At 36.4% G+C, this 26,472-nt stretch overlaps 1 pseudogene; it reads left to right on the top strand.

The window, feature by feature from the left end:
• The first annotated feature begins 12,968 nt into the window (after positions 1 to 12,968).
• LOC120363653 (small ribosomal subunit protein eS12-like) lies at positions 12,969 to 13,407 on the top strand (annotated as a pseudogene).
• The last annotated feature ends 13,065 nt before the right edge of the window (positions 13,408 to 26,472 follow it).

Raw genomic sequence — 26,472 nt, forward strand, 5'->3', positions numbered from 1 at the left:
AAAAAATACATTTGTGAAGAAATATTGCTACATTTAAAGCTCCTAGCAGTTAAAATATGCTTAATTTCTAGTTTTAAGAGTCATGATAACTTTTTAACATGCTTTCTCCAAGAATCATTAAAGTCAATTGCTAATAATTGCATCGGCATTGTGATAACTTGAGATGTAACCAAGGAAAAGCATGTTCAATATGAGTTACTAGTCACACTACTAGCAATGTACGCAAATTAATGACTAATATTACATTAGTATAGTGGTAATCACTTTAAGATCATTTAGTAAGAATGATGGCTCAGTCAAGACAAGGATGTATTTTTTTAAAAATGAGATAGAGAAATGAAAGATACAGGGTTTATTGCAAATAGTTTTTAACTGAAATACAAATATTAGTAATAAATTATCTTGAAAGGAATGTATTTGAGTAAAACCCCATAATTTAGCATTAATTTTCTTCTGAGTATTATCCATACATTTCAATCTCTTGGATATACGACCTGGGCTAGAAATCGCTCAGGGACTAGCTCCATCGTGATCTTTCTGGTATTCCCTGTTTGAGTCAGGAGGAAAATATCCCCATAGGTTCTGTTTTCCAGGATTTAGCCTTGGGCTTCCACAACTTAGGGAACCAAGAGATAAAAGAAGCTGAAACAAGAGAAATGTGTTTAAATTAGGATTTTAATTTCTCAGAGCTTCTTCCTTCATATAAGCTAAAGGTTTATGAATTATAATCCTCAAACAGCCATATATAAAAAACTGTATTTAGGTAGTTTCTTTGCCTACTAACTTAACACAACTTGAGTCAATGTTGGGAATATTTCAGTAAAGGTGTATCTGGAGCTTCCTTAGCAGAACAAAGGTGACAGAGGGTTGTAATTATCTGAGCTATCACCATGTGAAAAGAAGACAAACTGGGTATGCTGTAAACAACTGAGGAAAAGGAAGGGGGAATTAGGAATTAAGTTTAGACAGCAACTTCTTGTACATCTTGGGCAAAACATTTCACCCCTCTGGATGTTGAATTCAATTGGAATGCTTCTAACTTCTTATTTTTCTCCCACCCTCCCTCCCTCCCTTCCTTCTACTTTTTTTTTTTTTTTTTTTTTTTAAAGCAGTGGTCCTTTAAATGTGTGACCTTAAGAAGAATTTCGATTTTTCTTTACAAATATTCACTCATTGTGTCATTGGAGACATATTTATTGAGGCCCAACAATGTCCTGGACACTGTTCAAGGTGCTGGTGTATGAAACATAAAGTAGATCAAAGCAGATGATGATGTGGTGAAGATAGAATTGAGCAGCAGGAACCTCGTCTTCTTGGACTATGCCCCGAACTGTGCTGTGTTGTCCTGCAGCACAGTTCGAAACCCATTGATATCTTCATTCTCTTTCTAATAATCTATGGTTCCACAGAGAGAGTGTACATTAATTAGTTGCCATCATAAATGTACCTAGTATTACCATGATCAGGTTATTGGTGTACAAGGCCATCTTGTTTCACTGACATTGATTCACTTTCTAGATGGTACTCGACTTTGAGAAGAAATAGGCAAATGGATCACATTCTTCCTTTAATGAGGTCTTTGCCTGTCTTAGTCTCAATTTTTATGCTCTGTGTTCAAGTTTATTTTTATCTCACTAAATAGGACATTGATATTCTAAGAGGGATCATTATTTTGCACAATCATCCAGGGAACTCTTAACCATGTGTTCCAGTTTTATTTATTATTATTATTATTTATTTATTTATTTATTTATTTTGAGACGGAGTTTCGTTCTTGCTACCCAGTTTTATTTAATAAATAATGATGGCGGGCCAGGCGCGGTGGCTCACGCCTGTAATCCCAGCACTTTGGGAGGCCAAGGCGGGTGGATCACGAGGTCAAGAGATTGAGACCATCCTGGTCAACATGCTGAAACCCCGTCTCTACTAAAAATACAAAAAATTAGCTGGGCATGGTGGCGCATGCCTGTAATCCCAGCTACTCAGGAGGCCGAGGCAGGAGAACTGCTTGAACCCAGGAGGCGGAGGTTGCAGTGAGCCGAGATTGCGCCATTGCACTGAAGCCTGGGTAACAAGTGAAACTCCATCTCAGAAAATAAATAAAAATAAATAAATAAATAAATAAATAAATAAATAAATAAATAATGATGGCATACCAAGGAAAAGTTATATTCTATTTGATGTCCAAGCAAGTTAAGCTAGAACTGAAATATATTCTAACTTTTTAAAAAATCTGGGCATAAAGACAGACAGAGAGATAGGGAAAGAGAGAGAGAGAGAGTGAGACTATCAGAAGGTGGGGTAGAAAAGAGAAGTTGCCACTCAGGATTTACAAGGAATAGTCATACCCCACAGTTAAAATACATAACCACTTAACCTTTGAAGCCAGTCAGTGATAATTTCCTCTGACTCCGTCAGTTTGAATCTACCAAATAATGTACCAGGTGTTTTCTTTTTCTCTTAAGAAGAAAAAGATCTCTAAAATTATATAAAGTTTAAATGATTTAAGTCCTGGTTAGAAAATTTAGCTTGAAATCTAATGGTTATCATCACCTTATATTTCAATAATATTTCATTTCCCACACCTGCCTTCTGGAGCAGTTTCAATCATGAATAACAGTAGGGGAGAAAACCGATAAACATTATGTGTGCAGCAAAGGTCTTAGTAGTGTTGAGCCAAGTTGGAAAAGTAGAACAACTATTACTACAGGGCTCAACCTTGTGGGGAGTCTGGATTTCTGCCCTGACAATCCCAAGCTCTGCAACTTTATTCTCTTTGTGGTTTTAAAAAGACTTTATCTTTCTAATATTACATTTTGAAAGCCAACTTAATAGACACTCTATTTCTGGAAAGCTTTGTAGCAGAATTATGGAAAATTCTTGTGGTGGTTGTCATGTTTTTGAAGAAGAAGCAAGGTGAAGAATAAATTGGGCTGATTTGCATGAAGTGTTAGTATTCACTGACAGCGATTCCTGTTCTGAATTTTCTTTATGTTGTCGGAGAAGAAACGTGGAGCATTATTTCTAGCAGCTGGGATTGCTCAGGGGTTTAAGGTACCATTTGGCGCCTTGCCAAGATGCTCGGCATGAACCTGGGAATGTCAGTGCAGAGTTTTGGTGAATGAGACAGTCAAAGCTGGCGTTTTATAGATGGAGCAGGTGTTGGTTTATGTGATAGGACTTGAGAATGTGTTAGAAGGCCTTCATAATCAAGTACCATGCTTCCAGTGTCCATCACATTATGTTCACTCCTCTGAGATAAGATCTTATATGCTCCTATTACCACGAAGATGAGTAATCCGGGAGGTGTATTAGTCACTACTACCTTAGCAACCGTCAGCTTGTCAGATAAACCCTCAGAAAGTGGGATCTTGAATGAATGGTACTCACAGAGGCCAGTTTTGGTTGAGAGTACAAAGATGGGCCAGAATGCAGACTAAGTGGTGAGATCCAGCGGAGCTAGCAAGGAGGGCCGCAGGGGAGGGCCACGTGCATGACTGTAGGATGACTTCAGCTTTGACTCAGTTCCTACTTCCGCCGAAATAAGGAGTGTACAACATCACTGTGCATCTGCGTATATTTGTTTCACAGAAACTCCCTAGACTTGACCACATCCTGTTTTCCTTCAAAGCATCACTTAAACATACCGTGTTCAGCATACAGAGTTGGGGGGTACTAAGTCTCCTTTCTCTACATTTCCAACATTCCTTGACCCCAACTTAATTCACCCCATTTAATTTTGATAAAAAATTTAACTTTCTACCTTCTGCTTGGTCCCATAGCTCCCTTTGCATCACTGAAGACTCACGAATGGTTGCTGCCTACCAGGAGCCTACCACTATATGTTCCACCCTTTAGAGCAGGCGTTCCCAAACTTTTTACACAGAGGGCCAGTTCACCGTCCCTCAGACCGTTGGAGGGCCGCCACATACTGTGCTCCTCTCACTGACCACCAGTGAAAGAGGTGCCCCTTCCTGAAGTGCGGCGGGGGGCCAGATAAATGGCCTCAGAGGGCCACATGCGGCCTGGGGGCCATAGTTTGGGGACGCCTGCTTTAGAGGCATAGAAGGGGAAGGATTTGAAAGTTCAGTCTTTCCATTTTCCTTTCCCACAGGTTTCAGATAGTAGCTGAACATGACATAGAAATTTAGGAATTCCTCTTCCTCAACAACCCTACCCAATACAAGCAGCAGCCACAGGGAGATTATTGCCAATAATCTCCCTCTTCCCTTTGCTATGGAAGTGTGTTCTTTGATATAATTCAGGTAAGCATAAATTGGTCATAATGTATTTTTTAAATGGCTATTGACAAGGATTTCTGCTAGATAATTGTTCTCTCGGGTCACGTCTCTGAGTATCCTGAGCTTGTGACCTACCCAGAAAGGTTAGGTTGATTCCCAGAACCAGGGCGATAGATTGCCCTTAGAAAGCAAAAGCAAGCCAGAGTTGGATGCAAAGTATTGGGGTAAGTGGTAGGTAATATATGATCTTTGCTTTCCCAGTAGCCTGTACTACTACTACTACTACTTCTTCTTCTTCTTCTTCTTCTTCTTCTTCTTCTTCTTCTTCTTCTTCTTCTTCTTCTTCTTCCTCTTCTTCTCCTTCTCCTTCTCCTTCTCCTTCTCCTTCTCCTTCTCCTTCTCCTACTCCTTCTCCTTCTCCTTCTCCTTCTTCTTCTTCTTCTTGTTTTTTTGGTAGCTTTTATTGAAATTGGAATGAAATTAATTATCTGGATGTTATTTAACATCTTGTCTTCATCTTATGTTCTTTCACTTTCACTTTCACATCCCCTGGATGCAGGGTCCTGGCTTGCTTTTGCTTACCAATGTATCACCAGAGGAACACAATAGGTTCAAAATTTGAGAGGAGTGAGCAGTCACTGTCCATTGTGGGGATTAACAACCACGACCATTGGGGAAGGCTTCCCACAGGTACTTCAATTCCAGCAAAGGGAAAGTCGAAAGATCGTTATGGATTAGTCAGGTGATCTAAATCTCGATCTGCATGACAATGACATACTTTTCAATCTGGGGTTCCCCAACTGTTGTTAGATCAGGAAGTAGCGGCTGCCTTACATCTTAGCGTGGTTTGGACAGACTGCCAATATAATCTGGTTTAACCTTTTCTTATGTGTGGTCCAGATTAAACTTACCACAGAAACATATCCAGTTTTCATGAATTTGGCATGACTGGCAGCCTGGACTCTCAAGCAGTTCTCAAACCCTAGTTTGTTAACTAGTGCTTAAACAAGGAATCTGAACATTTTGAAAGTAGCTCCAAGCATGCGCATCCCTCTGAAATTTCTCACTGTCTTCAATGTAATAGCTCTTTGTCTTTCATTCTTGTTTCCAACTCTCCTAGGATTCAAAAGAATTCAAAATAAGAAGATGGCAGCCAAGTCTTCTGTGGGATCCGTAACTGTCGTGCAGTGTGAATGAGAAAGAATCTTTCAAACACAAATAGGTTTTTTAACCTTCTCTGCTGCTTCTGGAAATGAAAGACAGGCAGCTGGTAGAGCATTTCTGCACTGTTCTCAATTAACTTTCTCTTGTTCCCCTCAGTGAGAAGAGAATGAGCCATCTCCACCCAACTGTGCTGTGACTGGAGCACATTAAGATGCACAAATAGCAACCTAGCCTTTGAGTCTTTCTTTTCATATTTTTGCAGACAGCTTCAGTCCAAATAAGGTTCTTACGTCTCCTGAGAGAATTCCTAACATTTCTAAATGGGTTTCAAATTCCCCACCAATTCCACTATCAGTAATGAGCACCATATTTCACAAATGGGCCCGTGAGTTGTGCAGATGTGCATTTTGTAACCTTATTTGGTTTCATTTTGAAATATTTTCAGGAACTATGGAAAATAAATTATTTAGAAATGGGAGGGATAAACATCGCATTACAATTATAATGTAAATATGGAGGATTAAGAAAAAATTAAAAACAATACCAATAGCAACATTCTAGAGTTATTTTACTCACCATCTCTGCCTTGGAATATTATGCATTTTGTTCTACTCAGATGACTTTTGAGCTCCATTTAAAAAATTACTTTGAATCTTGAATATTTTCTGTGGTGATAGAAGTTTGCTCTTTAAGGGTAAACTTTAAATTTAGGGGGCTGCTGAAAGGACAGAAATAGCCCAGTGAATAAAGTAGATGATTATGGTAGATGACACCAATTTTCCTGAAGAAAAAAAGTGGAAATGGAAAAGATTTTCTCCAAATGGATTTAACATTGCAGCATCTGAAGGCTAATAAATACTGTAACCTTTCAAAATGACTCTTTAAAGAGATTGACTCTAGATTGGTATGCTTTTATCTTTTCTCATACAGGTTCTGTATATTGTGGTTTTATTTGTGCTCTAGTTTACCTGGAATTAGGTACCTAAATAATGCAGCTGGAGCTGGGTGTCACAAGCTTCCTGGAATTCTAGTCCACTTCAAACAAGTATTTGATTATATCAAATGTAGTTAAGATAATTAAATGGTGCTTCTCCTTAGAGAATACTAGAAAAAAAATTCTCCCATATTAATAAATTAAACATTTGAAATGCTTCTGGAAAAGTTAAAGTATCTTCAGGTGTGCAAACTAGTTGTAAATTCAAGCCCAGGTGGTATCTTACATTTGTGTGTGTGTGTGTGGGGGGGATAGGGGGCACTTCTCCTAGAGCATGGATTTAATTAAAGTTGCCTGACAGTGAAAAATCAACTTATTCTAAGATGCAGGCAAAGCTTTCTCCCATAGCAAAAGCACTCTTCCGCTTCTTGGCTTCAGTCATTGCTTTGTTCGCACTTTTTCTCCCCCTAAGTTCACACTTAAGGCACATTTTAATACTCGTGACCACCACCTATTTCCTGTTATTGTGTTTCTTATGATAGGCTGCCCTCCTTGGAACTCTTATCTTCTCATCATCTCTGAGTCCTTTTACTTGAAGTGAATTTGCCGGAGGCAGGGCAAACTGAATGGGTTATGTTCATATTTGAATGTAAACCACACCATAATCTACTAAAATAAAGTATGATTATCCAATGTGTTTGCCCCTTTTCTTGTGGTTTTATTGTTGTGTTGTTTTAACTGTGAGCCCGAATTGGAACCTTTTAAAATTTCAGACTTCTACTTTTCTCCTTCATTTTTTTTTTTTTTTTTTTTTTGTAACTCCAAGCTTGGACCTTAGTGTGTTGACAGATCTCTTTTATATTAGTTTTGGCTATAGGTAGAAACAAACTGTGTTGAAAAATATTATGAGAACACTTCTCCTTCTAAGTTTCGAGTCCAATATATACAGTAGACTCCAAAGGTGTGGATTATTCGTTAAGATTGAATAAAACATACCAGTGTTTTAGATTATCTGCTTAACTAAATCCCAAAGCTGACCTGCTAGAGGTTTTCTTATCTAGAATGAACAAAGTGAGTATTACAGAGTGATCTCAGTAGTAGCCAAGTGAACTATGACTTATCTGTGAAGGGAATCCAAAACCCAATTGGTATGCCTTCATAACATGGCTAAGGACAAGTTGAGTTTATGTATATTTCTAAAACCAATAGATGGTTTGCAGGACACTTGTTTCTGACATGGTTAAAATAAGAACTATGTATCTGAATAATCTGATGATTTTACCAAATTATATTTATTTCTGGATGAATAATTTAAAAAACCTATTTAATTGGTAAAAATTTGGATTCTTACTTTTACAGGAACAAGCAATTTTTAAAATTTCTCAGGATATGAACAATGGTAACAATTTGATAAACATTTTCTGAGACTACTCTGTATTAGATGTGATGACAGGTAGGTGTTATGACAGTGGCAGCAGAAAGACAATACTCCTGCCTTCAAAGAACTCTGTCTAATCAGAGAGACAGCCAGGTAAATACAATTTTTAATTTAAATGTGCTATGAGCTTTAACACAATTATATAGAAAGCTCTGTGGGGACAATGAGGTTGCACATCTAATATTGTAGGTGACACTTTAGATGAACTACTCAGTGGTTGCAAGATGTCCACTAAATCCAGAAGGAAGAGTAAGAATTTCCTGCAAGATGAGAGGGAAAAAGGAAGTAAAAGGCAATTTATTTCAGAAATGACATCATGTGCTAGATGGTAAATTAGAAAACCAAAGGCTGTCATTTATGTATCTTCACATTATATTTTACTGTATTATACTGTATGGTATACACAACATAGATTATCCATGCCTTAGTTTTTGTGTGTAAAATTGGCATAATGATAGATTTTTCCAAATACTACAGTTATTAGTATGTATAAAGCACTTAAGAAAATGCCCAGAATATAGCAAATTAATATACATTAACTATTATATTAGCCATTATTTTTATGTTTATTTGTTCAGACTGATATGCCCCATAGCAAAAGCACAGGGTGGTTGATCAATGTATTCACTTATTCAGGAATATTTATTGAGCATGTACTATGTTCCAGACATTGGGTATTTAAAAATGAAAAGAGCATATACCTGCCCTCATAGTGCTTAAATTTCCAGTACTGAGATGAAAGAAAAACAAGTAAATCACCATACAAACAGCAAACAATATAAATTTAGAGACTAATAGACACTGAAAGAACAGAAAAATACCTGAAGGTGGGAAGGAGATATTCACTTGTCATTGTTGGAGTCCTCCTGGGAGACATAGTAACCTAAATGTTAAAATGAAGCCAGCTTTGTAAAGGTCCCAGGTAGGAAAGCATTTGATATATCCCAGAAATAGCCAAGAGGCCACTGGGTTTGGAAGACAGAGAATGAGAGGAAGAGAAATAGGAGATGAGGCTGGAGAGACAGCAGAAGCTAGATCACATAGGGCTGGATAGGGAAGGTGAGAAACTTGAATTTCATTTCAAGTGTAATGGAAAGTCTCTTCAAATGAGTAAAGATCTAAGAGGCACAGCTGGTCAGTTTTTCAAAAACTTCTTCACTACCTCACTGTGTCATCAAGCCCCCAATATGACTTGCCTGAACTGTTGGCTTGTTTTTATTTCTCCATTCCTCTTCAAAAGGCAAAGCCATCCTGTTACCAAAAAACCATGGAGGAAATGTCCCAGGTGCCGAATAAAACTCCACAGTTAAAAAAGTGAAAAAGACAGTTCTTGATATCAAGAAGCTCATGGCCCAGAGGGATAGACAGACACATTAGGAAACATGAAGCCATGGAGTGGTGTGTGTGGCTACTGAGATAGCACAGAGAAAGTGCTTGGAGAGCCTGAGGGACACCCACATGACCCAGGGTGCTGGCCCAGGTCTTCTGAAGAAAGTGGTGAGGATGAGTTACGAGGCAAAGAGAACTGCATGGGAGAAAGTAGAAAGGTGCAGGTTTTCCAGGCAAGGTGAGCAATCCTGAGCAAGAGTCCAGAAACCAGAAAGCACAGTGCTTTCTTGAGAAGGAAGGTAATTCAGCATGATGTGAGTTGGAGCCAAGCTCCTTACTTTAATTCAAATTTTTGTGCGGCTTCTATTTCTTCACATCTTTTTTGACCTTCCTTTCTTCTTGATCCACACTTCTTTATTTGGCCATTACTGCCATCATTGTCAGTCTAATCTTTAATAATAATGATTTTTGGCAAGACACTGACTCTGAATATTGGCCTCCGCACGTGTAACAATGGGTTACAAATTCATATATCTTGATGAGGTTGTGAAAATTAAATCCACGCCTCACGGGGTGGGTTATATAATTAATCCATACTTCATGGGGACAGACGCTAACAGAGCAGCTGCCACGCAGAAAGGGATCAATGCAGATTCGTCTAGTTGGAATCCTCAGTTATTTTTAAGACAATGTGTTGATTGCTCAATCTCCACAAAACTCTAATACTTTCTATTATAGTACTTACTAAAGAGCTTCTCGTTCTTTCTAAATTTTCCTCAAGCTCTCTGTACTATTTCGCTACTCTTGACCACATTTGACTATTCTTCCTTTATCAAAATTGATTCACTGACTCTTTTTTGAAAGTATTCATCTCTTGCATTGTAACCATCTCTCAGGCTTACAAAGTCTTATTTACCATAACTGCAGAGCATTCACTTCCTTCATTATCCTATACAGTTAGTCTTCTGTGATGTAGAATAGGAAGAGAAATTGTGACCTGTTTCAGAATATAGCTTTTGAAAATATTTCACTTAATAAAACAACTGTGATAAACCTTTCTTTTTCTTAAAAAAATAACCAATATTTAGGCTATGGTCCTTAATTTCAAGTCACTTTAAAAATTAAATTAATATGTTATTTTCTTAGACACTGATGTCTTAATTATTGAAATGTTAAATAATACATGTAGACTAAAGATAAGAATATTATCAATAACCTTCATCACTTGTGTTATGTAGATTTTCAGTCTTTTTAGATGTATGAATCTATCTTTAAACGACTTTGTTATAGTTTAAGGATTTCTTCCCAGAGAGACCTTAATTGTTTAATTAGGTTTGGGCTGCTAGAATAGAAACTTGATTATGTGTTACGTTCTGTAATTTTTTGGGGTATTTTTAAATTTTTGTCTCTCACACCATAAATAAAACCTCCATGAGCTGGGACTGTATATTTCCTGTTTGTTATTTTATTCCCAGCATCTCATATAGCAGTTCACATAAATGTATGTTCAATTATTTCTTCCACAAGGAGTTATCAAGTGTTTTTAACTGGTATAATTGGTATAAATAAAATGAAAATACCAGCAAACCCTCAGGTTAATAGTTGGATACTGCATTACAATTCTAGAATAATGCCTTTTTATACTGCCCTCTAACGTCAGACTCCAAGTTCTTCAGCTTTTGGACTCGGACCAGCTTCCTTGCTCCTCAGTTTGCCAATGGCCTATTATCATCGTAAACCTGGACCCCCACCAGACAGATCCACTGGCATGCTGAAATCAGATAACGGGGAGCTGAGGACTGATCTCAGACCGCCATTCCTTGCTCTACATTTCTTCTTGAGGGGCCCGAGGAGGTCACACCCACAAGCCAGAGCTAACATTCTTTTCTGCTGACCCCCAAACATTTAAACAAAGCTTCTCTTCCTTAACTGATGACGTTAGGAAATCTTTGAATCGATCTATGATCTGAAAGCCCCTGCTTTGAGGTATCCAGCCTTTTCAGGCCAAACCAATGTGTAACCTCTATCTGTTGACTTATAATTTTGCCTGTAACTTCTGCTTTCTTGAAATATACTCCCTGCCTTTAAAAAAAAAAAAAAAAGACGGAGATAGGCTAATAGTTTTTCTACTTTTCTCCATTATCTTAGCATATTTGATGATTCAAATGAATGCCCCTAGGGATGCTTTTCCTATCCCCATTCTTTTTTTGCATCAAATCTTTGAGGAAATGAAAAATAGAATGGTGATAAACTTGTGTCCAAATTTACTGAACAAATACCTATGATGTGACTGTTATGTTCACACTCTGTATGAATCTTTGTATTTGAAGGCTTAGTGTCAAATTTCCCCGTTTTCTGGAACGCTTAGGCAGATGAGGTACAAGTTGCATGTCAGGACCGTCAGAGAATCTATTTATTTGGCCACTGGCTAAGATAGGCTAGCTGGCATTGATATCATAGACGAAAACCAAGGTATCACTAAATTTGTAACACACACCAGGCAAGTTTTGTATGCTCATGATCTCATTTTGCCGACAGTTTCCCTCTATCCCATTCAGCACAAAGATTTTTTAGAAACACATTTTGTTCCAGACCTTAAGGGATAACTGCTAGCAGTAAATCTTTCATATATAAAACTCTTCTGTCCATTGAAATAGTTGCTCCTTGTTCAGCTTTCTTACTGCCAATGTGAATGGAAGATATTTGACTCTGGATATAAAGGGCACAGAGTCTTTTCCTCTTCTTCACTATCAGAAGGGGAGCCCATAGTATACAAGAGAAGAAAACAAAAATCCCACCCAAAGTAGTAGTGAGCCATGTTGAGCAGTAGCACACATCCTATCTCACCCCTGCTTTGGTTCTTTGGGATCTAAAGCTTCATTTTTGTCTCATTTTAGGGAGCTGGCCTGGATTAAAGTCACATGCAAAATGAGCCATCTCCAACATCTACATCAGGAAGTAACTCTAGCTCAAGATAGAGGTCACTGGAGGGGCAACAGATTTGTATTGCTTATTCTGGCTTCTCTTTTCCTGTACGGGAGATCATTTGGAAGAGCTACCAGTGACTTACCCTTTATAAGCATTAAATGTTGAAATAAAAGTGATTGCTTGCTGATTAGCACTTCCCTTGATGAAGTACACAAGTGTCATGTAAAACAAACTGAACTCTGCTCATAATGGATTGAGGTGGACATTCCGTTGGAGGCTCTTTGAGCCAGGACCACAATGCTTTGGCTCCTAGTTGCTCATGAAGCTTCTAATTGACTTTCATACCACTTACCAATTATCGCTCTTAAGGACAGTCTTTGAAGTCCAACTTTGATAGGCTCCTGCATTTCTAATTCTGAGATTCATTTGATCTGTAGCATGTCATGAATTTTACCCACTAAATTTATTTAGAAGCATCATGGGCTATTTAATGGGAAATTATATTTGAAGAGTTAATATAATATGAAAATCTAAATAGTTCATCATCTGTAAAAATGATCATTTAACTACACCTTTTGAAGAGCATTAGAATACAGTATTTACAAGAGGTATATTTTTCAGATTCAGTATGTTTTTGTGTATTAAGTGAATTCTAAAAATATCTGTTGATAGTTACACTGATTTTAAGATTACTCATTGTAAAGCTCTAAAGTACTGAAGTTTATGTAGATATCAAGAGCGTTATTAAAATTATCTTCATATCTTGCATGGAAATATGTTAAGTCCTCCATATTTTAAAAAGAAAACAGTAGATAAATGGGCTTATTAGTAAAAATGTATTAGAAACAAATACTGCCCTGTTCCCGCCGCCGAGTCATGCGGAGGCGGAGGCCTGGGTGCGTTCAAGATTCTGCTTCACCGGTAACCCACCGCCATGGCTGAGGAAGGCATTGCTGCTGGAGGTGTAATGGATGTTAATACTGCTTTACAAGAGGGGCTGAAGACCGCCCTCATCCACGATGGCCTAGCACGTGGAATTCGCGAAGCTGCCAAAGCCTTAGAGAAGCGCCAAGCCCATCTTTGAATGCTTGCATCCAACTGTGATGAGCCTATGTATGTCAAGTTGGTGGAGGCCCTTTGTGATGAACACAGATCAACCTAATTAAGGTTGATGACAAGAAGAAACTAGGGGAATGAGTAGGCCTCTGTAAAATTGACAGAGAGGGGAAGCCCCGGAAAGTGGTTGGTTCCTGTTGTGTAGTAGTTAAGGACTATGGCAAGGAGTCTCAGGCCAAGGATGTCATCGAAGAGTACTCCAAATGCAAGAAATGAAGAAATAAATTATTTGGCTCACAAAAAAAAAAAGAAAGAAATACTTATTTTTAATGTATTCTAATTAGTGAAAGGTTTATTCCATTGACCATATCGTCCAGAAATTTTAGAGAGATGAATTCAAAGGCTTTTATATGCATATTTGTGGCTTAGTAAGTAATAATGCTATCAGCAGACATTTATTTAAAGAGCTATCTATAATTACAAGAGCAATCTGACTAATTTCTTCTAGTGGCAAACTAAATCAGAGGCTACTTTTGGAATAACATCAAGAAATTGTATAGAATATTTTGTAAAAGTCAGATAAGTAGTGATGTTCTGATTTTTTCATCACATTTATATATAAATAAAATATGATTATATAAATTGCTGAAATAAAGATTGTAGCTATTTCAGCACTCAGAGTACTCTGGATATGCTTGTGAATAAAGAATAAAGGAACATTAAACATACACTATGAGAAAATATGTGTCAATTGTCTTTATCTATATTCACTCACTGACTGAATGCATTTTTCACACTGGGGAAATACACAGATGATTAAGCCCAGGGCTTAAATACACATAGGACATTCTAGAAAAAATAACCAATATTTAGGCTATGGTCCTTAATTTCAAGTCACTTTAAAAATTAATTTAATATGTTATTTTCTTAGACACTGATGTCTTAATTATCAAAATGTTAAATAATACATGTAGACTAAAGATAAGAATATTATCAATAACCTTCATCACTTGTGTTATGCAGATTTTCAGTCTTTTTAGATGTATGAATCTATCTTTAAACGACTTTGTTATAGTTTAAGGATTTCTTCCCAGAGAGACCTTAATTGTTTAATTAGGTTTGGGCTGCTAGAATAGAAACTTGATTATGTGTTACGTTCTGTAATTTTTTGGGGTATTTTTAAATTTTTGTCTCTCACACCATAAATAAAACCTCCATGAGCTGGGACTGTATATTTCCTGTTTGTTATTTTATTCCCAGCATCTCGTATAGCAGTTCACATAAATGCATGTTCAATTATTTCTTCCACAAGGAGTTATCAAGTGTTTTTAACTGGTATAATTGGTATAAATAAAATGAAAATACCAGCAAACCCTCAGGTTAATAGTTGGATACTGCATTACAATTCTAGAATAAAACCTTTTTATACTGTTGAATTTTTCACACACAAACATGATCTTTCTATAAATATGGTCTTTTTATTTACTCAATGCATTTTTCATCCCTTGAGGGTAATTTTCTTCATCTAAGTCCTACACATTTCTACTTAAGTATTTCATCTCTTTTTGCTTCTTGTTATGGTCAGAATGTCTGTGTCCCTCCAAAATTCATGTTGAAATCTAATCTTTAGTGTGTTGGTATTAAGAGGTGGGGGATCTTTGGGAAGGGACTAGGTCACGAGGACAGACCCTTCATGATGGGGTTAGTGTTCTAACAAAAGAGGACTGAGGGAGTTTGTTTTTCTCTTCTGATACATGAGAAAACATGGTGTAATATTCTCCCTAAGACTTTATGTTTTTGAATTATTCTTTCCCTTGAAGTACTTTTGACACCTTAGACAGAAAAATTAACTAAAACTGCTGGGTGTGATGGCTGACAATACCCCTGAATCCCAGCACTTTGGGAGGTCAAGGTGGGTGGATCACTTGAGCCCAGGAGTTTGAGAACCGCCTGGGTAACACAGGAAAACCCTGTCACTACAAAAATGGGACATACCCTCACCAAACAATACATCTGCTGACACCTTGATCTTGGACTTCCCCGCCACCAGAACTGTGAGCAATAAATTGCTTTGTTTATATATTACTCAGTCTAAGGTATGTTTTTATACCAGCCTGATTGAACTAAGGCACTACTTTTATTAGAACTATGGTTTTAGAACAATTTTTAAATAAATTAGCATAAAATATTCACTTCTATGAATTTTTTTTGTTGGTTGCTAATCTCTTTAGTTAATTATGAAAGTTTTTCTACAGGTTGTCTTGAGTTTTCCTGGGAGCACATAATATAATATGCACATGATGACAATTTCTTTTTTGAGACGGAGTTTCACTTTTGTTGTCTAGGCTGGAGTGCAATGCTACAATCTTGGCTCACTGCAACCTCTGCCTCCCAGGTTCAAGCGATTCTCTTGCCTCAGCCTCCCAAGTAGCTGGGATTATAGGCATGTGCCACTACACCCAGCTAATTTTGTATTTTTAGTAGAGAGAGGGTTTCTCCATGTTGATCAGTTTGGTCTCAAACTCCTGACCTCAGGTGATCTGCCTGTCTCTGCCTCCCCAAGTGCTGGGATTACAGGCATGAGCCACCACGCCTGGCCACATGATGACACTTTTTATCATCTTCTTTCAAATGTTTATGTGACCTTTATTTTTCCTGTTTCTGTGTTGGCCAGCATATTTTGAGTAATTTGGGAGGCCGAAGTGGGAGGATCCCCTGAGCCCAGGGAGGTTGAGGCTGTAGTGAGCCATGACTGCATCACTGTACTCCAGCTTGGTCAGCCTGGTGATAGGAGTGAGGAGTGAGAGCTGTCTCCCCGCCACCAAAAAAAAAAAAAAAAAAAAAAAAAAAAAAAAAAAAAAAAGAGAAAAGAAGAAAGAAAGAAAAGAAAAAAAAAAAAACTGAAGAAAAAGGAACCAAGACTTTAAAAAGATACACACAGATGTTTTCCAACTGTGGCTTGACTAAGGTGAAAGACTGCTTAATCCTCTTCTATGAACTATTTGCTTATTTGATCATTTCCTAACTGCATATGTCTGCCTAAATAAGACCCAAGAAACGCCCTGTGCCACTACTTCTCCATCTATAACAATGCTTCTTATCAATGAAATGACTTTTCCCAGATGGTTGTTTGCTGATTCTTTCCTTTATATACTGCCATTTAATACTTTTAGGGCTTGAGAATTTCTGTCCACTTTTCGAAGGTTTTGAGTTGAGACTTCACAGAAAACTGAACACAAAGGCATTTCTACTACATCCTGATCAAAGTATGATCCGAAAATTAGCCACCATTGAATTTCAAATACAAATATAGGAAAAACGTCAATCTAATATTATCTTTATAATCCAAAAGGAAACTAGAAAGGCCTTTACAACAGATACAAATCAGATAATAAAGAATTAAGTTCTATACTTCTCTGAACTGCCTGGCAATTGCTCTCTTTTGACAAAATGCCTTAAACTCTTTGTTTTTGCCTTTTGAGGTTCTCTCTTTTAAGAGTTATTTTTTCCTTATTAGTTGTCCTTCCTTCTAGCTTACATGGCTTACATTCCTAGGCCGTGTCCCTCCAGCCCTTTCACAGTGTCTTTCTGTACCCTCAAGTAATTAGCTTGGATAATTTGCACATAATGATTTGAAAAATAGACATGAAATGTAAAGACACTATCCTAGCCTCACATTATACCTGTACAATTTATTCCCATAAGTAATTCACAGCATTTCCCCCCAGTTCCACTGCTTTAGGAGAAATGAATCAGATTGTGTTAACAAAGAACATTTCCATGTAGGATGCACCTGTACAAACGTGTGCACATATTCCCACATTCCACAGTTCAATGGTGTTCTGATTCATTTAGGTGCTAAAATTTTAATTCACATAAAATATTTCCAAGCAAACAGTTCCAAAATTTTATGATTTTGATTTGTCTTAAAATTTTTCTAAGTAAGCAGTTCCAAAATTTTGATTTTGATTTTTTAAAAATATTCTGGCCCAACTTCACTGAAAAAGAGAAGGCAGAATAGTAAATCCTCCTGAATCTATCAGCAATGGAGAGGACAGTAGGGTCTCATTTTCATTTATGCTGTCAGGTTGATGGATTAGCTTTTATTATACATGGTTTATGTGCCAAACGATGTCTTTTGATTTGGATTCAAGGAAAACAGCAGGAATCCTGAATGATGAAAGTTCTGAAAGAGTTGTTATTTCTGGCCCTTTGATAGAAGTAAAGAAAGACTCATAGCTAAAGAACATCAAAGTCTCAAAATCAACTTCACATGTAGTTTACTCGTTGAGTGTGACACAATATGAGAAGTCAAAGCTAGTCATGATTCAGTGGAGTTTGACAAAGTTTCTCTTTGTCCACTTAGCTAAAAACCTTCTTTCTCTCTGTCTCAGGTGCTGAGATGTCTATGCAGGCAAGTCTGAGGTCAGCCTCCCAGGGTCTTGAAGAAAAGCATACAAGCATCCTCTGAGAGATGCAGAATAATGGCTGAGCAGACGGACACCAGGGCTGGCATGGAGACTGAGAATCACAGTGGAGCATGGACCTAACAGCTGGCTGCTCTGTGTGGATATCACTATCAGCAGAAGGTGTAACAAGACAGGGGCCAGTGCTCAAGGCCAGAGAGACAGGTTTGCAGGAGCCAATGGGGGCAGCGGCGAGCATAGAAGACAGTCCTCCACTTTGATTACAAGGCAATGTTTAAGGCACCTGAGGAATTCAGATTACAACCAGGGAGAAAAAAATCAGAGGTACGAGGTGGGATGTATCTTGAATGGGTAGAGTAGATACCCCAGATTGTTCTACCAGAGTTGACAGAATTACCTTGAATAAATAAGAAGGCTTATTACTAAGAGTCTCATGGGCTAAGTTTAAGTACAGAGAAATAAAGTTATATCTTTATACACTTGGGTTTGTGACAATGTAAAATGTCACCATTATATTTCCCAATGGACTATAGCATGCAGAAAGCAGAAAGAAACCAAAAGTCTGTTTTTTGTCCCCCATTTCATAGTAAATAGCAGAAATTATTCCCTTTATTAATCTAAGCATGTACCAGTCTGTAGGTTCATAATGAGAAACAACCTTTTGTTCTCTGATTTTTTAACGAAAATATAGAATTTATAACACCAACCCTTTTTGGTTCATGTTTTATTCCACCTTCTTTTAGCTAGATTTGAATGAAGGCCAAATAAAGCTATGTATGGAATAAATATGATAACTCTACAGTATTTTTGAATATATATTTTTCATGGTGTAGTTCCAGCTATCATTGGTGATATTGATATGAAGGTCAGATTTACTGAGAGGTAATGTTCAGCCTTGGAAGCATCACCAAAATGTGTATATAAGGCCTTTGTCCACTAATGAGCGTCTTTTCATGTAACTGGTTTTGTAAAGCCTTACACTATGAATGGACCGTCAATCAACTCAGAGCTGCACCGAAGCCTTCAGATGGCTGTATCCATGGCAACATGCCAAAAATGGCGACGTAAATTAATCCATTTGTGTGAAATTCTCAGTGAGAGTCCACTTTCATCCTTCAGAAACTACTGTTAGGAAGTCTGATGATAATGTAAAATACTGAGCAAAAGCAAAATACTGCTGGATGATCCACAGGATCTTCTCCCTGTAAACAGTGGGACTTCTTTTCCTTTTTATCTGCCAGAGATGACACAGTACAGTTGGGGGTGTAATATTGCCACCATAATGTTCTTTTTACAAAAAAGTCACATTGATTTAATGTTCACATGTAGGCTTCTTTTTCACCTTCTTTCATAATACCATCTAATCAGCCTGGAAAATAAGTATGATGATTTACACAATGGTACAAAATTAAAAGTCATCTTTTATCACGATGCTTTATTGCTATTAGTATTTGTATAGCATGTAGCATGAGAGATACTTCCAGCATCGAGTTTGAAATTAATTGTTAGTTTCCTGTTACATGAGCAGAGGAAGCTAAGTCTTTGTCTCTTAGAAAAGTACTTTAAAAAAAACATTGTTCTTTGTCTTGTTAGATCATGCATTAGTCCTACATCTATACAATTTGATTTTCAAATTGTCGTATCTTAAAAAAAAAATTTTGCCTCTGTTTGGATGAATTTACTTAAAACAAAATTGCAAATTGTATTGTTAAAATTATTTGATGAAAATTTAACTTTTCACAAACTAAACATGTGGAGCAGATACTTCCTTTTATTTTAAAATTTACATTAATTAATCATATATATCCAAGTGAAAGCATAAGTGATGTGCCTTGTGTCTACTTGTTACTCCTTTCTTGAGGATTTGAGCTGTATTTTTACATACAGAAAAAAGGATTATTTTCTGTCGTGTTGTTCTTAGCTTTTTAAAGTCATTGGCTACTTTGAGAATCTAATAATAATTCTAGACATCTATGAGAAATACACATAAGTATGTTCACAAATTTGCTTGCAGGTACAGATGATCCATGGACCACAGGTTAAGAAGACATTGACCAGACTGGGCGCGGTGGCTCATGCCTGTAATCCCAGCACTGTGGGAGGCTGAGGCAGTTGGATCACCTGAGGTCAGGAGTTCTAGACAAGCCTGGCCAGCATGTTGAAAACCTGTCTCTACCAAAAATACAAAAATTAGCCAGGCATGATGGTGCATGCCTGTAATCCCAGCTACTCAGGAGGCTGAGGCTGGAGAATCACTTGAACCCAGGAGGAGGAGGTTGCGGTGTACCGAGATTAAAAAAAAAATAGGATGTTGATCAAATCAGTGTTGAAAATTTTCTTTACAACATTGAATGAAGACTTCCAGCTTCATTCCCAACACGTAAAAAGCTTGGAAGTTGTCACTTTCATACTTAAAACAAGAAAAAATGAACAGAGGAAAATCACTGGCTTTTCTTGGCCTTAGTAGAGAACTGGATTTGCAGGGCAAATTGCTACTTTCAAAACCAGAGAAAGCAGTAAATCTAGAGAGTCAGAGCTGAGATCTATTTACACGGAGCAGAAGCAGCTCCATAAGTGGGAGGAACACTGAAATGGCATTTCTAATAAATCGCTGGAGGTCAAGAGTAGACTAAGTCTAGAGTGAGAAACACCTGGGGGCTACAATCTGAGGAAACTCCCAAACCATCTTAGTTTACTTAAATAAATTTTGTCAGCTTTTCATGATGCTAATCCAAAAAAATTCCTGTTACAGTTTTGGCAAGGGAAGGGAAAGAGTGATCATTGTGAAATACTCCCAGAATGTTCTGTATAGCACAGACCATCTCTCCAGGAGAAAAAACCTCACCTAACTCTTATCCCACAGGGAAGCACTTTCCTCTTACTCTGGACCCTTCTAGCCTTCTATCTCATGTAAGGTGGGAAAACAAGGTATACTACTGGAAAAACACTTGCGAAGGTCACAATCCAGAGAGGCAGACAAGCTGAGATTTAATCATAAGATTATAGAATGCTTCTCCCACAAAACGCATTATTATATTAATGAATAATAACAATGAATTACAGCTGAAAGAGTTGGAAGACACACAGTATCCCTTAGAAAGGGTTTTTAGAGAAGCCCAAAGCAAGAGAAGAGACAAAATCAAAGATAATAGCTGCAGCCACTGGCACCTGAACAACAGCAAACATTAAACAAAGCCCAGCTCCTAGACAGACGAATGTAAATCTTCACATTAAAGGTCCATTTACCTCAGTTCTTATTACCCAGTGTGTCAAATTATAAAGCATGATAAATGGAAGAACACCCCATAATCTGAATAAACCATGTAAGCATTAGAACCAGATTCAGATAGAACACAAGTGTTGGAATTGTAAGGCAAGAAAATGTACATAACTATGGTAAACAACAATCAAGAAAAGTTAAATAATGTAAGAAGAGAAAGACTCCACTTACAACACTAGGCATATCACTGAGGCAGAAAATAAACAAAGAAACTCTGTACTTATCTGGACTCTAGACCAAATGGACCTAATAGTTATGTATAGAGCATGCTACCGACAACTGTAAATATACATTTTTTCATTTGTGCCTAGAACATCCTCCAAAATTAACCATAAAGCAAGTCTCAACAAACTCAAAAAAATTGAAATCATATCAAATATCTTTTCAGACCACAGTGGAATATACTTAGAAATCAAAACCAAGAGAAACTCTTGTAACTATACAAATACGTGGAAACTAAACAACTTGCTCTGGAATGACTTTTGGGTAAACAATAAAATTCAGGCAGAAATAAAAAATTATTTAAGATGAATGAAAATGGAGACACAACATACCCAAATCTCTGTGAAAGCAGTGCAAGGAGGAAAATCTATAGCATTAAATGCCTACATCAAAAAGATAAGAAAATATCAAATTAGCAACTTAACATCACACATAAAGGAACTAGAAAAGCAAGAATAAACCAAACACAAAGCTAGCAGAAGAAATAACAAAATGAGAGAAGAACGAAATGAGATTGAGAACCCCCAAATTAATACAGACAATAAATGAAATCAAAAGTTAGTTCCTTGAAAGGATAAAGAAAATTGGTAGACCACTAGGCAGATTAACCAAGAATACAAGAGGGATGATTCAAATAAAAACAATCAGAAATGATAAAGTTGACATTAAAACTGATGTCACAGAAATGCAAAAGATTATTAGAGACTACTATGATTATCTTTATGCTCACAAACTAGAAAACCTAGAGGAAAATTCCTGTAAACATACAACTTCCCAAGATTGAGCCAGGAGGAAATAAAAATCCTCAACAGAGCAATAACGAGTAATAAAATCAAAGGAGTAATACAAAGTATTCAAATAACAACAACAAAAAATCCCAGGAATAGACAGATTCATAGCTAAATTTTACGAGACATATAAAGAAGAGCTGGGACCAATATTACTGTAACAATTCTGAAAAACTGAAGATGAGGGATTCCTCCCTAAAGCATTTTCTGAAACAAGTATCACCCTGCTACCAAAATCAAACAGGAATACAACAACAACAAAAAAAGAAAACCACAGGCCAATATCCCTGATGCACATACATGCAAAAACCCTCAATGCAATACCAACAAATCACATCCAACAGCATATCAAAGAGATAATTCATCACTATCCAGTAGGTTTTAATCCGGGGATGCAAAAATGGTTCAACATATACAAATCTATAAACATGATTCACCATGTTAAGAGAACTTAAAACAGAAACCATATGATTTTCTCAATAGACGAAGAAAAAAACTGATAAAATCCAACACCCCTTCATGAAAAAAAAGAAAGAAAAAAAAGAAAACCTCAACAAACTAGGCATTGAAGGAGCATACCTCTAAATAATGAGAGCCACTTAGGACAAAGTTGAAAGCATTCCCCCTATGAACTAAAGCAGCACAAGGAGGTACATTCTCATCACTCTTATTCAAGATAGAAGTAAAAATCCTAGGAGTAACAAGAAGAAATATATGGCATCCAAGTTGGAAAAGAGGGAGTTAAATTATCTTTGCTGAAGACATGATTGTATACCTATAAAGCCCTTAAAACCACCCCAAAATACTCCTATACTTGATAAAAAAAAAAACTTCAGTAAAGTTTCAGGATATAAAATCAATGTACAAAAATGTAGCATTTCTAAATATCAATAACATTAAAGCTGAGAACCCAATTGGGAACTCAATCCCATTTACAATAGCCACATAAATATATCTATGATCACATTTACTCAATGAGATGAATGATCTCTATAAGGATAACTAAAAAAATCATGAAAATGATTTTGCCCAAAGAAGTTTATGGATTCAGTGCAATTTCTATCAAAGTACTAACATCATTTTTTTACAGAATTAGAAAAGCAATGGAATAAAAAGGAGCCTGGAATAGCCAAAGTAATCCTAAGCAAAAGAACAAATCGGGGGCATCACATTACCTGACTTCAAATTATTTTACAAGGCTATAATAAGTAAAGCAGTGTGGTACTTTGACAAAAGTAGACATATAGATCAATTCAATAGAATAGAGAACCCAGAAATAAACCCACATTTCTACAACCAACTGTTCTTTAACAAAGTCCACAAAAATAAGCAATCGGTAAAAGACTCTTTATTCAACAAATGATGTTGGGAAAATTGGCTAGTCACATGCGAAAGAATGAAAATGGACTCCTATCTCTCACCATATTGAAAAATTAATTGAAGATGAATTAAAGAATTAAACATAAGATCTGATAATGTGAAAAATCTAGACCAAAACTTAGAAAAATACACTTCTGGACATTGACCTAGGCAAATAATTTATGACTAAAACCCCGAAAGTTAATGCAACAAAAACAAAAGTAGGCAAATAGAACTTAAACTAACATCTTCTGCACACCAAAAATATAATCAATAGTGTAGATAGACAATGAACAGAATGGGAGAAAATATTTGCAAATTATGCTTTGAACAAATAACTAATACCCAGAATCTATATGGAGCTCAAACAGTTCCACAAGAAAAAAAAAATATTAAAAAGTGGGTAAAGGCAAAAAGTCATTTCTCAAAACAAGAAAAACAAGTAGCCAAAAGACAAATTAAAAAAGTGTTCAAATAATTCACCATCAGAGAAATGCAAATTAAAACCCCAGTGCAATATCATCTTACACCCATCAGAATGGCTATTATTAGAAAGTCAAAAAACAATAGATATTGGCATGGATGCAAAAAAAATTGACTGTTTCTACACTCTTGGTGGGAACCTAAATTAGTTTAATCTCTATGGAAAAAAGTATAAAAATTTATCAAAGAACTAAAAATTGAGCTACCATTTGACTCAGGAATCCCAAAGGAAAAAAATCATTACATTAAAAAAAAAAACCTGGACTCATATGTTTATCACAGCACTATTCAAATTAGCAAAGTTATGGAACCAACCTGTGTCCATCAGCAATTGACTGGATAAAGAAAATATGTTATATATACACCATGGAATACTATACAGCCATAAAAAGAATAAAATCATGTCCTCTGCTGCAGCATGGATGGAACTGGAGTCCACTATCTTAGGATAGATAACTCAGAAACAGAAAAGCAAATACCACATGTTCTAACCTATAAGTGGGAGCTAAACAATAGGTGCACATAGACAAAGATAGAAATAAATGACAATAGGGACTTTAAAAAAGGAGGAAGTCTCAAGGGGAGTGAAGGTTGAAAAATTATCTATTGGGTACAATGTTCATTATTTGGGTGATGGGTATACTGGAAGCCCAAACCTCACCATTGTGCAACATAGGCATGTAACAAACATATATGCACCTCCTTAATCTAAAATAAAATTTAAAAATTTAAAAAGAGAAAATTCTAGAAATTTTGAAAAGTTAGTGTAACATAATTTATACCTTTGATAAGCTTATTAGTAGACCAAACACAGCTGAGGAAAGAATCAGTAAGATCAACTGAAGACAGATCAACAGAAACATTCCAACTGAAATATGTAAGGAAACAATAATAAAAAAGTGGAAAAGAATTCAGATAAATTACCAAGCTTGTAATATAGATGTAATTGGAAGGAGTACGGGAAGGAGAAGAATGAAAGTATCAGGAGAAATATTTGAAACAATAACCAAGAACATTCTGAAATTGAGAACAGTTATAAAACCACAGATCCAGGAAGCCAGAGAACACAAAGCAGGATAAAAACACACACATACACAAACAAGAACAACAAAAGCAATGACACTAGGTATATCATATTCAAACTGCAAAAAAAAAAAAAAAAAAAAAAAAAAACAAAGAGAAAATCTTGAGAGAAGCCAGACGGGGAAAGATTACCTTATTTATATAGAAACAAGAACAAGATTCCGGTAGAGTTATTGTCAGAAACTATGCAAGCAAGAGGGCAGTGGTGAAAAATATTTAAAGTATTGAAAGAAAAGAACTCACTGACTAGAAATCAATATTCAGGGAAATTATCACTCAAAACAAAACCTTCTCAGAAGTATAAAAAACTGAGAAACTTTGCCAGAGACCTTCCCTAAAAGAAATGTTAGAAAAAGTTCTTCAGGGAGAATGCAAATTATATAAATGAGAAACTCAGATCCACATAAAGAAAGAAACAGAATTAGAGAAGAAATAAATGAAGGTAAAATAATGTTACTTTTTAAACTCTTAATTGACTTAAAAGAAAATGTTTATACAAAGTAATAGTAATAGTAGTAGCAATGAATTTGTGATTGTGAATTATAGGTAAATTAGAAAAAATGAAAGTAATGTGATAGGGGATAGGAGGGAGGAAATAGGAATAGTTTGAGTGGCTGGGACTACAATTGAAGCAGTGGAGTGTTATCTGAAGGTTGGCTTAGATGAGTGAAAGATATATTGGAAAATGTAGGGCAACCACTAAAATCTCTTAATGAAAGAAATATAATTGATATGACATAATTGAAATAGAATTTTATAAAATATTCAATTAAAACTACAGAGGGGGGAAAGAAAATAGTTGCAAACCTGGTAGATATTAAACCAACTATTTTGTTTGGTTTTTTGTTTATATATATATATATATATATATATATATATATATATAATTGCACTTTAGGCTCTGAGGTGCATGTGCAGAACATGCAGAACTGCTGCATAGGTACACACATGGCAATGTGGTTTGCTGCCTCCATCCTCCTGTCACCTATATCTGGCATTTTTCCCCATGTTATCTCTCCCCAACCTCCCCACCCACTGCTGTGCCTCCCATATTCCTCCCCAACAGACCCCAGTGTGTGATGCTCCCCTTCCTGTGTCCATGTGTTCCAATTGTTCAATACCCACCTATGAATGAGAACATGCGGTGTTTGACTTCCTCTTCCTGTGTCAGTTTGCTGAGAATGATGGTTTCCGGATTCATCCATGTCCCTACAAAGGATAGGAACTCATTGTTTCTTAAGGCTTCGTAGTATTCCCTGGTGTGTATGTGCCACATTTTCCTTGTCCAGTCTATCATCGATGGGCATTTGGATTGGTTCCAGGTCTTTGGTATTGTAAAGAGTGCTGCTATGTTAACAGTGTTAATGTACCAATTAAAAGTCAGAAAACATCACAATGGGATTTGAGAAAAGACCCAATTTTGTATTTTCTATAGGAAATCCAACTTAAGCATAATAATTCAGATAGGTTATAAAAAGTAGAAGTTACACCTTGTTAATGCTAATCAAAAAAGGATGAAATAGCTGTATCAATTTAACAAAAAGCAGATTTTAGAAGGAAAATTTTCAAAAGAGAAGAATTTTTAAAGAGAAGAATTTTTTATGTCATTAAACACAATGACATAATTGTTAATTTTCCAAGAAGATACAACTATCCTTAAAACATTTTCACCTAATAATAGAATGTCAAAATACATGAGGAAAAACTTATGAAACAGAAAGAAAAAGAAACGAATCCATT

This window comes from Saimiri boliviensis, chromosome 3, assembly GCF_048565385.1.
Source record: "Saimiri boliviensis isolate mSaiBol1 chromosome 3, mSaiBol1.pri, whole genome shotgun sequence".
NCBI classification, from domain to species: domain Eukaryota; kingdom Metazoa; phylum Chordata; class Mammalia; order Primates; family Cebidae; genus Saimiri; species Saimiri boliviensis.